Raw genomic sequence first — 16,483 nt, 5'->3', positions numbered from 1 at the left:
ATCAGCAGAAATCAATTCCAGCTAAAGGAGCAAACATAACCTTTTTGTTTCCTGTTGTAAACGAAGTGGCTTCATCCAGAGTATCTCAGCTGGGGGAAATCGTAGCTGAAGCACATATGACAAAGCAAATTTTACTACACTATCAGGAGAAGCAATATTCATGAATGAAAAAATATAATCTTTGGTATTCACTGTAGGTCTTGCTGAAGCATTGCTCAGCTCATGTAAAGGCCTTGCTGAAGTGCTGAGCACTATGGCCCTGAAAGGAGCTGTTTACCACGCAAAATCTGTCAACTTTAATGAGCTTAAATATAAAAGGAGAATAGCAGGATATGCAGAGCCCAGTCCAAGAGTGAGTAAGGGAGACAAGGTTTTTAAGCAGATGATGGTCAGATGCTGTATGGGTATAATATGAGCATACAAACAGGATGGATCTTGGTTACAACTGTCGGTGTGAGGGTGGAGGGCAATATCTAATCTATTTTGATTTCTGTAGCTTGTTTTGATCAACATATGAATGAAAAGTTGGAAACTGCACAGCCATTTATTAGATCATGGTGTGTGGTTTGGTGTTAATACCCTGTCACAGCAATGTTAGCTAACACCTTGCCAGGATGAGCTCCTTGATGGCAATAAACATGCCTCAGTCTTTGCTTCCTAACTGAGCCCGTGGTCTTTATCTGTGGACCAAAGGCCACCCTGCTTTGTCAGTACAGCTGGCTTACCCGCACAAGGAGCACTGAGATCACAGGGGTGTTATGGCATTCTTCAACATTGATTATTTGAAGTGCTGTTGTGCTTTCCACCACACTGTGCACTCCTGCAGCTGCCCTGTAATTCAGTAGTCACCCCTACCCATTCCTTCAGGAGGAAGGAGGTAGAAAGAAGGCCTTTGGTGATTGTCCTTCCCAAGGCCAAAGAGCTGTGTTCTAACTCTTAAGAGGGCACAGAAAGGTAGAAGGGGAAAAATAAAAAGTTTTCTTTGAGCTTCATGTCCCACCTCCCCAGTGAGCTATGAGAGGACAGAGATTTTTCTCATAAACCATGCCTTCAAGCAGACAACTTACTTGGAAAAAAAGTGTCTGCCTCATTCACAAGAGATGAAGGAACAGATCCAGTCACCACTAGACCAGGACAAGTGGGTAGGTCTAAACTCATACGAACATTGGTGGTCACTACTACAATGATACTGTTGGTGTCATGCAGGATGAAGAGCTGTAGGTCCACTGAAGCTGGAAGGTGCAAGAAAAGACAAAGCACTGTGGGAAGTTGGGATGCTGGAGAGATGAACCTTGAACACTAGTCCATCTCAGTAGAGATTTTCGTATCACTTATCCAAAGAAGCACAGCATGACAAGTATTCTTGACTTGAATGTTGAATGGCTTTTAGTGTGAAAGTTATCTCCTCATGTCAGGAAAAAGACTGAGCAGCTGGAGGACAGCAAAACTAGCATGCAATAGCATGCAGTGTGGTGAAATACACATTGGGAAAGGATATTCTACAAGGAAGGACTGGAAGGCAATGCTTCTCCACTTTCTTCCTCCATAGGAGCACAGATGCACATGTAATATCCTGGACACCAACTCTTCTACCTGAGGGCTAAAGGAACTTACAGTTTGTTACTCCTTTATTCTTAATTTGCTTACCTGACTTCTTCCTTTATCCTTGATTGTCTTTGCCATCTGTCATTCTGTGGCTCTATCTCAACAGTTTCTTTGATCTGCTGTAGTTTACTTCCAAACCTAAGTAAATTTTTACACAATCCTTAATTTATTTGTTCCAAAGTATCTTTTCAATGTTTTGTGGCATCTTTTCAATCCATTAGGGGTTTGATACAGTGCCTTTTTTTGTTTGCATACTATTTAAGTGCTTTTGAAGTCCAGGAGCATATTATAGAAGAAAATACATAACTTCTGATGTCAAGAAAGAGGCTTGGAGGTGGAATTTTTGTGTCTCAGAAAGCAGCTGCTGCTGGTACTAGTGAAGAGTTTCTTGAGCAAAGACTGTTTCATGGTTTTAGGCACAGAATAGTCTGTATCTCGATGTTAACAGAAGTGTTGCAATTAAAACTGAGTACTTGCTTTAGCTTCACACTATCACATTTTAAATTATTTATTTTTAACAGAAAGGAGGCAATCACTGCTACCAACAACGAAAAGTCATTAAGAGATTTAAGATTCCTGCCCTAATCCTTGTTAACCTCAAAGATCCTTTCAACACTACACATAAATGCATTTCCTATTCATTGTAAGCACTGCTGTGTATTACATTAAATACTTTCATTCCATCTAGGGAAAGGAGTGCTTGTGATTTAATGTATTTGCTCTTTACATGAACCATTCTGCAGCTCTGGCAGCACTAACAGCCGCCCTAAGCGAAGGTATGTGACACCTTGACACACGTTTTATGGTCCCAGATTATTAGAGGCCAGAACAGTGCCATTTCTAGATATACATGAGTGCCCCAGTTTGGTGAGTGAAAGTAATTTACAGGCTCTTGAACGTTGTGAGTATTAGCCACAGTCATTACAAAACGCTCATTGTAGAAGCAAGTAAAATGTGCAGCATATGGGATGGCTAGTTTCTCTTAAAAATTGCTTCTGTAATGGTTATTTACAGCTTATCCTTGCTGCATGAAGATAAGCAGTTTGAACAACATTCATGGTAGAAACAAAAAGAAAATGGCTGAGGATATTCTATTTGTTGCTTTCTCATTTCTGTAAGTGTCTATATTATGTGAATCTCAGTTCAGTTACAGAGCTTCAAATGGGGAAAAATGAGGTGGGTTACTGAGCCAGGGCTGCTTTCTTATTTTTAGTAAATGAAACAAACAGTCCTCAACTTGAATTACCCTGGTTACAGTACTCATCCCTTGTCCGAGAATCTGACACAATGAACAACACAGAAAAGCTTTTGAAATATCACTTCAGTTCTGTTCGTATCTGGTACTACTGCAGAGTTAAAAATATTTAATTAAACCAGGTTTTGTCCCATTTCCCTCAATCCCCTATCACAACTGGAGATACTGCTCCTCCCATGCAAATATCTGAGTGACTTGAAAGCTGCCCTGTTAGGCCATGTTCAATAACAGCAGTTTAAAAATCCACCAAAGTCTCTGTATCTAGCATTTCCAACTAGCTGGCTCTATGTGGCTTTCTCTGTAAGCAGAGACTTACGCAGGGTGCCTGAGTCTCACTTCAGAGGCTGTCAGATGCTCCTAGTGCTTTGCATTAGCTGGGCACAGGGACAGAGGAGAAAAGAGCATTTTCTGGTCTTCCAGCCCTGCTTCTCACTTGCCTCTGTAGTAGATTCCTTCAGCTGCAGTTCCTCTGTCTTGAGCAGTCGGTCAAACACAGCTCCAGCCAGCCTCAGGGACTTAGCATGGCCAGCCCAGGTGCAGCCTCCTTAAAGGGTGAGTAAAGCATTCTCCTGACTTCTTCATCTTAAACATAACAATTATTTTTAATTTAGAGTTTAAACTTACAAACTTCTGAGTTTCTTAGATGAGCAAATCACAATGCATGGGCCCATGCACCAGAGGCCAGACTCCCCTAGCACAGGCTTTCAGCCAGTATGGATCACTGCTAGCAGGCACTATACACTAAGTATCTCTACATTCAGACTAATAAAGTTTTACATGATGCATTCTCCCTTAGGCAGGATCCTCACCCTTGCCTAATTTCTGCACGTATCCTCTGACAACACCTTTTCTGACATTCTTACAAAATTCTGGCATGAATGATTTCCCTTTCATTAGCATGGGATCGCAACAGAAATTCTTCAGTGATTTGAAGCTCAGTTACAACTTCACAGTCACTGGCTTGTACACAAGATACGTATATTTTGAAATCCACCTTCCAGTTAACAGTGATGATACAATTACGAAAATAGGTAGAATGGCCTCACCAGTGTATGCTCTTGAGCACCATGCTGTCAATGTCATTCTGTTGCTGAAACCACTCCCAAGCTAGAATTGAGCTGCAACACAGAAATCCCTGGTTTTGGCAGGTGTTGGTTAAGCAGGTTTGTATTTCATTCCTCAGTCACATGTATAATTGCACCTGCCAATTTCATCATTGCCTCCACCTCGATCCAAACATATGCTCTATTATATTCAGGACTAGCCTTTCTGTAACACACAGGCCAGCTTTTTAAGCTTAGATGTCTGAAGTTTGTCCCAGATCTGTATTTAAGGTCTCATAAAGCTCCTACTATCTTCAGATGAAACAAGTTCACTCCTAAACAGCAAAATTAGCTGAAGTCACCTTTTAGTTCCTATTTTGTTCTTGTATAAAAAGTATGAAATTGACCTTTATCAAAACTTATTCACAGTAAAAATAAAAAACTAATTTACAGTGCTTGGATTCAGTCTCCCTCCTGGTTCAGCTGGCTTGGTTTGCACACTGTGAGCCTTGGACCCTATCTCCTTGCTCCTTGCCTACCTGTATTTGTTACTACAGCTGCAGTTCCTTTCTCAGTATAGGTAACCAGTGCAAGAGTGCCTTACTCTGCTACAGGTCTTCGCAAAATCCTGTGAAGATCTTCTTACAAATTGCTTCTTAAGGGCACTTTGTAACAAAACCTTCACAGGATATAGTCTTTGCTGCAGCCCAGAAATTGAAAATTATACTGAATATTATGTCTGCTTTTTAAATGTCAGCATGTTGAAAGGAGTTTGTCATCTTTAACAGTAGTCTATGACTCTATGTATAGTTTTGATGCTAAAAAGATGTTTTCTTAGAAAAGACTCCACCATTATGTACTTAGTCTAGCTTGCATCAAACCATACTCCCTATAGACGATCAAAACTTTGAAGAGAACTAAGTCACCTCAAGTATTTGTCAGGGGCAGTTACATTTCTGATGACTCACTAAGGCATGGTAGAAAAAAAATCCTAAATTTCTGGGGGAAGCTACCATGGCTATCTAAGCCACAACATTTTATTCTTCAGCTTAAAGGTGTTTGTCCTTTTCTCTAAAACCAAAAATGACCAAAAAAAAAAACCACCAAAAAACCAAGCAGCTTAGTTCAGAGGAAGAACATACCAGGGACTACCTCAAAAAAGACTGTCCTCCACCCTATATGAAAATGCTCTACTCAACAGAGATAGTCCAATTCTTTCCACTTACAAAGATGTATTCTACTTATTATTTCTCCATAAAATGATGTTTTGACTTCAGGTCCAAAAGAATGAAAAGGACTTGCAACTACCATTTATAAGTCAAAACCACTGAAGCATCAAACCATATCAGACTCATAAAAGTAGTCTTTTATAAGATCAAAAGCTATGCAAATGCTGCTTTGTAGCTCAGGTATATCACATCAGGAGGACCACAAGAGTACAGTCTTCAAATTATAATAAAAAAAGGTTAAGTGTACATACCATTTTCTGTTCTTATTACAATCATACATATTCATTAAAAGATTTTTCTTTTTTTCAGCTGTCTGCAGCAGCAGTACAAGAAATCAGAACTATTTTCCCTAACAACATTTGTTAAAGATAGTTATGCAGACGCTGGACTGATTTAACCTTTTCAATATCCTATAATTTTGACTAGCTGGCATCCTGCCCCTACCTTGCAGCGCAGAAGCTGAAGCCACAAGTGTTAAGAAATCAACTGAGCTGTGAAAGAGCTTTGAAAAGGTCATTACAGTACATACAGCTACTGCCTTTCACAGCTTGCATGGGGGCTCGAAACCACCTTCCTGTGACAAAGACAGCAAACACAAATCCAGAAGAATAGGTATGCCTACACTGTGATTTGGAGGCAGAAAAAAACCTTATTCTCCCCACCCTCTGAGGTGGTTGGATAGGAGCCAGCTATGATCTGGAAGTTGTACAGATATATTTGCATAGCAGTATGGCCGTGTTCGAACTTACATGCTCCTCTGAGGCACATATGCAACACTGAAGTAAAACGTTCCACTGCATTCTCCATCTAGCTGAAACATAAGTCTCAGGCAGTGCAACCTTAGGAAATGTCATCCCCACAAAAAGCTTTGAGAAAGAGAGGGTGGAAGCATAATCGGAATCTTTTTTTGTCACTCTCCTCTACTTCACAGAAAGGTTTTCAGATACTTCATTAATAATACAGATTCTTCAGCAAGGCACCAGATAACTCCAGCCAGCACTGGACCAGTTCACAGAGTATCAAAACTTCTGTTTGATTTTGCATCTCAGCACAGGAGACTATTTCAAAGCAGGGAATATATATTTGGACTCTGACTTCTCCTAATAAGCAAGTATAAGGAACGGAGAGAAAGAGAGCCTGGGAGGAAAAGCTTTGCAACAATTCCGCAAAATAATTATTTCAGTTAGGATATTTGCAAGGATAATATTGCCATTTTCCAAACATTAATATCAGAAAGCACATTCTAGTGCTCTCTGTTCACAGTATGCTAGATTTCAGTGCTTTTTCACAGGTTTAACCAAAGTAAAGAATGATCACTTACTTCTGAGCTTTATATTTACATCAGAGCAGAGATGAATTCTCTAGTCATGTACACAGGCTGGTTAGAAGACAGGACACACGGGACAGAGAATCACAAACACATAGATGGAATTTTAAACAGAAGGTTGCATCTTATTATCTTTTACCTTTAATATCAAGCCTTCTCCATCTCAGAGAACCTGGCATTCCTTGAGCCAACTGCAGCATTAAAGCAGCCTCATGCCAAACAGCAACTTTTGAGATTGGCCTTTTCATCCTCCTCTGTCAGATTCTGTTTGCCTCCAACTCTTCTCATCTTCTTCCTGCAGGGAGAAATGGACTGCACATGAAGGTAGCAGCAACAGAGGCTGTAAGATCTCTTCTCCACCCAAGCTAACAGAATCAGTGATTATTTCAAAGGTTTCATTTTCACCTGTGGAAGCTGTTTCCTTTGAACTTCTCACTTGCTCTGGACAAGTTTAAACAAAAAAGTCTACTCCACTGTAAGTGTGAAGATTTTAAATTTTTATTTGTGTTTTTAATAAACTAACACTGGCATTCTGGTAGAGCAAGTAGAAAAATCCTCTAAATATCTTGTCCTTTAAGGAAAAAAAAAATGTCCTTCTGAATTCCAAATTCTGATAATAGTGTGTGATTAAATAGTGTCATCAGAAATTCTTGGAAATGCAGTTCAGACACCATTTGGGGGCAGGAAGGGCAAAATGTATGCAGAGATTTCTTACTGCATAGACTGATTTCATTCACACACAGTCAATTCTCCCTCTTTCCTGCCTTATAACTCAGCCAAAGGCAGCAGATAGAGCTGGTGAAACCTCTTGTTTATCACTATCATCAGAAGCAGGATCGATATTGGTCACTCTCAGACATTCTGAGGAAGTAGGGAGAGCAGGAAATATCCCAAGTAGCACAGCCTGCCTCTCCATTTAGGATCCTGTGGGTCTACTGACCTCAGATAATCTCAGCAAACTTACCCCATGTATTGGCACAAGGACTATGCTGTCCTACACTTTGTTACAGTGGTAGCAGCGTGTGGAGGCAAAAGAATGCCGGCAAATCCCATGCAAGTGAATTTGGCATTATTACAAAATCCTCCAATTTGCATTGAATTACCAAGCTTCCTAGAGGCATAGGAGAGAAGTTATACTGTACCGCAAATCACTCTGGCGATGGTGATTGACTGAAGTCAGTTCTGTTACATATTTAAGCCAAATTAATGAAGAGAGATGAGTGGACTGGACTCAGATATACTACCATCTCCAGGTCTGAGACACAGCCAAGTTTTCATATTCCACTGGCCAAACCATGACTGTAGAAGTTGAGGAAGAAAAAGAAATACTTTCAACTCTTAGGCAAAAATAGCAACATAACAAAACAGAAAAAAGATGAAGCAAGACAGGCCGAAACATAAATGCTACTCAGTCGGTATGATTTCTGGTTTGAAATCTGGGGTAAGTTCAGGTCCAGTACACCTGACTAAAACTTTCTCTAATGCTGATAGTGATCAAGGGCATCCTGACATAAACTCAACACTGGTTTATCTTATAGTGTAAAGGTAAATAACATTATAAAGCAAAAAAGTGTGGAGTACTAGTGTACTCACCACAAGTCCTTGCCTTCAACAGAGGTGGGTTGATGATTTTTTTCTTTTTTTTACAGAATCACACAATGGTAGGGGCTTGAAAGGACCTCTGGAGATCATTTCGTCCAACCCCCCTTCTTGGGCAGGGACACCTAGAGCAGGGGGCACAGGAACGCATCCAGGCGGGTTTTGAATGTCTCCAGGAAAGAAGACTCCACAGCCTCCCTGGGCAGCCTGTGCCGCTGCTCTGGCACCCTCACAGGAGAGAAGTTTCTCCTCATATTCAGATGGAACTTCCTGTGTTCCAATTTGTGCCCATTGACCCTTGTTCTGTCGTTGGGCACTATTGAGAAGAGCCTAGTCCCATCATCCTGACACCCACCCTTTAGATATTGATAAGCACTGAGGAGATCCCCCCTCAGTCTTCTCTTCTCCAGGCTAAACAAACACAAGTCTCTAAGCCTTTCCTCATAAGGGAGATGCTCCAGTCCCCTGACCATCTTCGTAGCTCTCCGCTGGACTTGCTCAAGCAGTTCCACATCCTTCTTAAACTGGGGGGCCCAAAACTGGGCACAGTACTCCAGATGTGGTCTCACCAGGGCAGAGTAGAGGGGGAGGATAACCTCCCTCAATCTGTTGGCCACACTCCTTTTAATGCATCCCAGGATAACATTGGCCTTCTTGGCCATAAGGGTACATTGCTGGCTCATGGTCAACTTGTCCACCAGCACTCCCAGGTCCTTCTCAACAGAGCCGCTTTCCAGTAGTTCAGCCCCAGCCTGTACTGGTGCATGGGGTTGATCCTCCCCAGATGCAGGACATTGCACTTGCAAAGGTAGCTCAAGCACACCATTACTTTTATTTCAAAGATCCTGTGTGCTCTTTGCTCTGCTGTTTCTGGAGCCCTCCTTCTTAATGGTAACAGGTGCTCTGACCCTCCAGATTCTGTGCACCCTAAGATATAAGTTAATGGCAAAGTACCAGGCACCTTTTCTACTGCTCTGCTTTTTTCTTTGCCTTTCATCCTCTGCAGTTTCCAACAATGTGACACAGCTTAAGGTACTGAGGGGTACAGTGCTCCCTATGGCATAAGAAATTTTGCAAAATACGCGTATGGCATGAAACTTCTCCAAGGTGCTGTACTGCATATTATCTGGCCACTAGAGCAAGGAATTCCATCAAGATGCTCATAAGGATACAAAAAGTTCTGTATTAGAAGAAGCCCCTTTCATTTCCATCCTGCTCTCTACTTTCACTGTTTAACTTCACATAACTTATCTAATCATTACTTCTTGGAATGGGAAACGAAACAACCTCTTTTTACATATGGGGGGGAATAGGTAATTTTTTTCTTTTCTTTTCGTAAGACTTTCCTCTGAACCAAGAACTCCTGAATGTTCATAATTAAATGTTATCTTACTTTTAAATCAGATATTAATGATATATATGATTCATGCTCTGCAAATTACATATTCCAGGAGGAGGGACGCCTGTTAAAAGGCACAATAAAGTGAATGTCTGGATAGAAGAAGATCTGTCTAATAGATGGAACAAGAAACAGATAGACAGCCTGAGGACCTTTTCAGGTAGAGATGAAAGTCACAAGTGTGTGTGTGAATTAAAAAGAACAGATCCATTTATCTCCGTCTCTTTACACCTGGGCTGAATGCTAAGAACCATCTGTCAAAACTGCATGTGAGGCAATGAAGAGTGTTTTGTTTATCTGTGAATAAATTAAAAGCCTCGGACAGGATTTCAGCAGAAGCATGGTAAGTTAAGTTGATTCTCTCACAAACCACTCTGGCAGCTGTCCTTTCTGAAGAACCCCAAGAGGGCTTTTGTCACTGTTCTCCTTTCAGAGCAGGCAGATGTTATGTTTCTTAAGCAAGAACAGGCTAACCGAAGCTACTAGAAACTTCTCAGGACTGTCCCACTAAGGAGTGATTCTGAGAAGCAAAGAAGTTGCCAGATTTGAAGGATCTGAATATCACTGTGGCTGTTATCACTAACGGAAAGCGTTTTTCTACATATAAAGCCAAGGGATCTATTACTGGAAAGATCCAAACATGCTCACATGTGGGAATCCTTCAACCAACTAGTCATGCCTCCAAAGAGGATAAATTGAATACCATTACTGATGGTTAGAAATACAGGAATTGTAAAGTAGTAGCTGTTACCTGTGCCTAAATGATGCATGAATTTGGGAAAGTTATTTAACTTTCATCCTTCTGTTGGAGCAAGTAGGAAAAATTGTTTCTATATTGTCTAGACTACATTCTACTAGCCTGTTACGTTTACATGATATATCCCCTAGTCTGTATGCTAGGGATTTCTTCAGAGTGACCCAAAATGGCAATGAACTTTAAAATAATCCTGAAATCTATAAATAAACAACTTCTATGTATCAAAATCTAACTTTCCAAACATGCAGAATGAACCCAGAACCAATAAAAGACTGATAAACTTTGTAATAAGAGAGACTTGTGTGGGAACAGAGGGGGAAGTTGCCTGGAGAAAGAACTGCAGAGGAAGAAATGCTTAATAAAAAGTTTGGTGTATACCCTCATGGAAGCATGACCTCATGATTATGGTACTCTGAGAGGGCCTCATATGAGCCCAGTTCAGTTCCTACCTCTTCCACAGACTTCTGGCACAGTCTTGGCTAATTAACCAAATCCCTTTGTACCACGGAATAAGCAGACATAATAGTAGCCTTCCCCACCGCCTAGTCATGTCTAGTTAGACTGTTAAAATGAATTGTTTCTTATAAAGTACAAGTTGTTCCCTTTTATGCTTTTGTGCAGGGCACTTAGCACAGTTGGAGTGAAGGCTTTAAGTTCTACAAGCAAAAAACAAGGCAGGCCAGGAATTTTTTGCTTCTTGTTCTTATTCAAGTTTCTTGCTTGAATGAGTGTAGAAGCTTTTCTTCTTAGGGCAGATTTTGCAGAATGACACCAAATTCTCAGAACAACTGACTTTGCCATCTCAGCAATGTAAATGAAAAGCAGATGATTTGCACATGAACTGTGAGGAGCCGCATACTGCTGGACACTCTGTGGCAAGGACTGAAAGTGCCCTGGCACCCTTGATCCATTATCTGCTGTGTGATTTTGAGTATTTTTAGCAATCCCCTTGTGGGGAGGCAGACAATAAATTGTTGTCTGGCAGGTTATGGTGGGGATTTCAGTATACAGCATTAATATAAGGTAAGAAGCATGAATAATGAACACAGAAAGAGAGAGAGTATAAGGTTCCCTGCCTCATAATGCTCAGTGATGAAATTTCCCCAGTGTGAGCTGTAAGTAGAATAAAATTTGACCCTGTTAACACTACCTTAAATGCTTTTTCAGACTGACTTAATTAGGCTGACCCTGCCTGGGGTCCTCACACTGTCCTACAAATTAGTTGTAGCCTCTGTTTGTGTGACCCACACACAAATCTAGTAGGGTAGTTTGACCTGTCATTCTGATTTTTCTGTTTACAAAATATGTGCCTTTTGTAGCCTCTGGGTACACATAATGGCTTCTCCTCTGTTCTCTACTCAACAGAAAAAAATAACAGCATAAAACTTTGTAGGTACCTATTTATGTGTTTTGACAATATCAACTCGTGCAATCTGGAAGAACACCCTATGTTAGAGGAAGTTCTTGATGGTGCTCTGTTGTCTATGATCAATCAATACAGATCATGATATTGGTAGTCTACAACAGGCACATTTTTCTTGGTCCTGTATATGTTGTAACCACTGATAAATAGCCAATTTGTTATTTATTGCTTTATCGATCAAGTTATTTGCCTTCTTACCACAAGATTCAGCTCTGTTGAATTCACTTTAATATTCCAGATCTGAGCAACTTCATCTGAGAAGCCTTAAAAAGATTGACTTGCAAAACAAAAAGTTTCAATTTCTGAATCTGAAATGCAAATTTAACCCTATTGGTTCCCCTCCATGTTGAGTGCTTGCCATGCATTACATGGAATTATGTCAGCCTGGGGACACAGATGGAGAAATTCTGTTATGGAGTAGACACTGATAGTCTCTCGACACACATCACATATCAAAATCCACTGCTGTCTCTGTCTGTCAGGATAGATGGACAGTTTACAAAGCTGAGCGCAGGAGACTCCACACTCCTACCTCTGGAGTGAGTGCTGGGACTTAAAGTGATTAGCTATACACAAGAAGAATGCGTGTTATTCTTTTCAAAGAAGGTTACTTTTTTTTCCATTTACTTTTTCTTTGTTACTGAATCTCTTTCACATGGCTTCATGGTGGATCCATGGTCAGAGAACAGCATACAAACTTAAGAAGGGGTGTTAAAGTAGCTGTAGGTTACCTTCACCTCTATGCCTTTTCAGTCCTGGACTGGTCCAAAAGATAAGAGGCCCCTGGTGATGTTTAGAAAACCCATATAAATTGCAACAGCCAGCCTCTGGCTTTAGAGTTATGAAGTTCCCTCACAATAATATGTACTGTGTCATAGCTCCTAATACATTCTAGCTTGTTTGTCAACAAAAACCTCAGCTGCATTGTACAAGATTTGTTCAGCTTTCAGGTTTCGTTGTGGCCACAGTGTTGTTACAAGGAGGCTGAAGCAAGACATTTGCATGTGGGCAAGCTTTCACTAGGGGAAAGTCATTATATACTCAATAGAGGTAAGTAAGTGTCCTGCTCCAAAGGGATTTTGAGGCAATCAGATTGTTTCAAAGGAGGTCCTGGCCCATAATAGATAAGATTAAGTAGGTGACGCGTTGTAGAAGAGAGAATAAATTGTCCAAGATGTCTCTCTTTAAACTTTCCAAATATTTCTAAAGTGGCTTTTTCAACATGGGGCAACTACATGAGCAGTATATATGGCAGGATAATGGTCTAGCACTCTCTTTTCTTTGGTGTGACTTCATTCATGGCTGTTCCAACTGCAAGTAATGTGTTGACAAAATATTCATAGCAGATCATGGTCTCTTCCCTGTTGTACATGTATTCTCACCTGCCTGGGTAAAGAACAGTACTGATAATCATAAATATCCCAAGCCTTTCTCGTCTGAGGAAAATAATCCTCGCAGGGATCAAATACTGTAGGAGATTAAGTATTCACACAGATATAAGTAGCCCAGAGGGAATATGAATAAAGAAAGAATCACTTTGAGTTTTAGAAGAAATATTTTTAAAGATATATACTTTAAAAATATAAGACATACGATTAAATTTCTTTACTCTGAAGTTACTTTAGAATTTGGTTGTAGATTTCTGTAAGGAAAAACACCAGAGCAGACTCATTCTGACATAGATCTGGTAGTCCAAACATCCATTCTATTCCTAAACTGTCCATCAAATTGTTTGTTTAAAAATCTTAGATTCCATCAGCTCCAATCTTTTTAGCAATAAGCACTACTTTAACAATTATTTCAAGTAATTAAAATTAATAAAAAGGTTTTCATCATGTGGCGCTACAAGCTTAGTTTGTTGGTGAGTTTGCAACATATTTAACGCAGGCAGCTAAACCTTGAATCACCTTTGCTTTCCTCCCCTTACTGTACCCGTTGTAGTGTCTCAATTCAGCTGCCTTTCATCTTTTCTCCATTGTTTGAAGATCTTGTGGACTTAATAAAGAATTAGACACCTGACATATTCTTCTATAAAATGTTTCAAAAAGATTATAGGAAAGCTTTTTATTTTTGCAAATGGTTTATTTTCTTAATTTCCTTAGAACCCCATTTGTTCAATCTCAGTTATGCTCTACAAGACTTAGTCATTAACTTGCTCTTGTCAGAATGCTTCCTCATTTATCCCCTTGAGTCAGGGTGATGCAGATTCCAGTTAGACTGATAGATCTATAGGACACAAAGAATCAGGACTCTAAGAGACTATGGAGCTTAAATCTATATTTCAAAAGCCAACAGTTTTTCTAAACAGGTTTGTTGGTTATTCCAGTCCCAAGAACCTTTACACATAACTATTCAAAAAAAGCACGAAATAATTTTGTGTGTAGAGAATCTACTAGAACATTCATTCTGGGGCATTAAAAATTAGGTTAAAATCCCTTTAAATATTATTTTATAGTTGTTTCTTAGTAGAGCTGAAAATGTGGGGTTTTTTTGTTATCCAAGTTGGACACATGCCATTGTCATCTAGTGTTCCATGAGAGATTTTATAAGGCAGTAATTAATGTATATTCCATTTCAGATTTTGCTCTTGTTTTAGTAGGGCAAGATATCGTTCACACCACTGAAGCTTCAACATGCACAGCATGAACACAACCATTACAGCTGACAGGCATCTTCCTATGTCAGCCTTCTTCCCACACTCAGCCCTCCATCCCTGCTTGCAGAGCTGTTTAATTCTGTACAAAAGAAAACACTTAGATCCAAAACAGCTGTGGATTTCCAAAAGCTGCTAAAAGTCGCAAACCTCCTGATAACTGTAACATATAGTTGGAGCAGAATGGGGGTGAATAAGGAGGTTAAACTGGTTCATTTGATAAGCTCAGCAGAAAGGCTTGCAAAACCAGCTTAACGCAATTCAACAAGTTACATTATACCGAAGGAGGAATGTAAACAGGAGGTATACTTTGAACCCATAATCCACCTAGTCATGCCAAGAAGATGAAGATGTTCTTGCAAAAACCCAGGAAGATATTCTTGCAAACATCCATTTGAATACAAAACAATGTTTGGTCCAGCAATTTTTTTGTTTGTATTAATGGGGTTTTATTTCTATTACTGTTCCCCCGCTCCCTTTTCATATGCAGAAACAAGTATATTTATTTGCATATGCAACAGAGGATTCTACATATACTTTTTTTTCCACCATGATTGATAAGCCACGGGTTTTAAAAGATACTTCCTTGCAGGAAAGAAAAAGAAGTAATGCCAGCAAGGTGACCAGTCACATCACAGAGAAGTCAGATGAACAATTTGCAAATAATCCATAACATGAAATGGGTTTGCTGTTTGGCAAACGCTTGCCAATTATGATTGTTTCCATAAAATTCTGGATCTGCTTATGAACAGAAAAAAAGAAAAGGTCTACATTCAGTCAGATAATTCACAGTAATACTTTGACAGAGATAATGGAAAGTGTCATTACCCTTCAAAGAAACCACAATAGATGTGATACTTTCTTGATGACACAAACTGTTATTGTATTGTTCACAAACTCCAGGAGCATTACAATTTTAACTGATCAAAAAGTTAAACAAATCTATCATAAATATCTTCTGTGCCCAGAGGTAGGTCAGAAGTACGTAGAAAAACAAAGCAAGCCAATCCAATTTGACAAGATTAACAAATCTCCATTAATGACAGAAAAAGTACTTAGATAAATTGCAAAAATGCACAGAATCTTAATTGGTAAGACCCTAAGACCCTTGTTTTCTGCAGTTTAAAAAAAAAAAAAAAGCTAAATAAATTTCTGAGTATTGTTTCACCCAGTAATTCTTCATTTTCACTTATCTGTTATTTGTTTTGTTTTGGTTAAAAACAGTCAGCTTAGGCAATACGTCCGAAAATAAATTTGATTCTTCTGTATTTATTTAAACAAATTAAAATTGCCTCATCACATGGTGTTGTGGCTAATCTCTTATTATTAATACCTTATTCTGTTCACACACTCCTCTTCAAAGATACATGCGTGAATAAAAATGTACTCTGATCATAAAATGACACTTTCTGGGTTAAGTATTGCCATCACAAACAGCAAAAAAGGAAGTCTGGAATCTTCCCTATCCAGCAGAATAAAAATTCAGGCACCAAACTTTGTAAGAGGGAAAGTAATTTTCCCCCCATAACAGTATATATTAACATCTCTGTTGATTTTATATGTAGAGTTCTATTTTTCTGAATAAGATATTCTATCACTTATGCATGCTAGTAGCAATTCATGAGATGTATTAGATAAAGAACAAACCAACATTGATAAGCTTTTAAAATAAGATTGTAAATGAAACAATAAATGAAAATCATCTAATTATTGATCTTCTTACGTGTAGCAGATTTTCATGCATGAGAAATGTGCATAGTTCAGGTGAACCCATTTCCCTGTCTTAGCCAAAATTTGCTTTCAAAATGCACTCTCCAGTTAAATGGAGCTAACATTCAAGAGGTTTAATAATAGAACTAAATCTATGCATTTATCAATACCTTAATTTTTAACACAATTTTATTTTTTCAGTTACTTGGTTTTTTCCTTTCTTTTCATTGTGTTCTCAGAGCATTACTGCACATCCTTCTGAGAATCATAAAACCACTGTTACAAACCTCAGTACAGTGGAGACATTCCTCATTGAGCCCTGAAGAGTAATAAATCAATTTTCATATACTGTTTGATCATAGCAGCAGAAAAAAAGGTGAAAACCATACCTATCAATGAGCTGAACATAGACAGTTACCATGTTACACCAAGATAGTTCAAATCCTTAATTAAGCCAAGAATCCAGATAGTGTGTCAGAGAAC

The sequence above is a fragment of the Phalacrocorax aristotelis genome, chromosome 3, assembly GCF_949628215.1.
Source record: "Phalacrocorax aristotelis chromosome 3, bGulAri2.1, whole genome shotgun sequence".
Classification (NCBI taxonomy): domain Eukaryota; kingdom Metazoa; phylum Chordata; class Aves; order Suliformes; family Phalacrocoracidae; genus Phalacrocorax; species Phalacrocorax aristotelis.
This window is presented reverse-complemented; position numbering follows the sequence as displayed.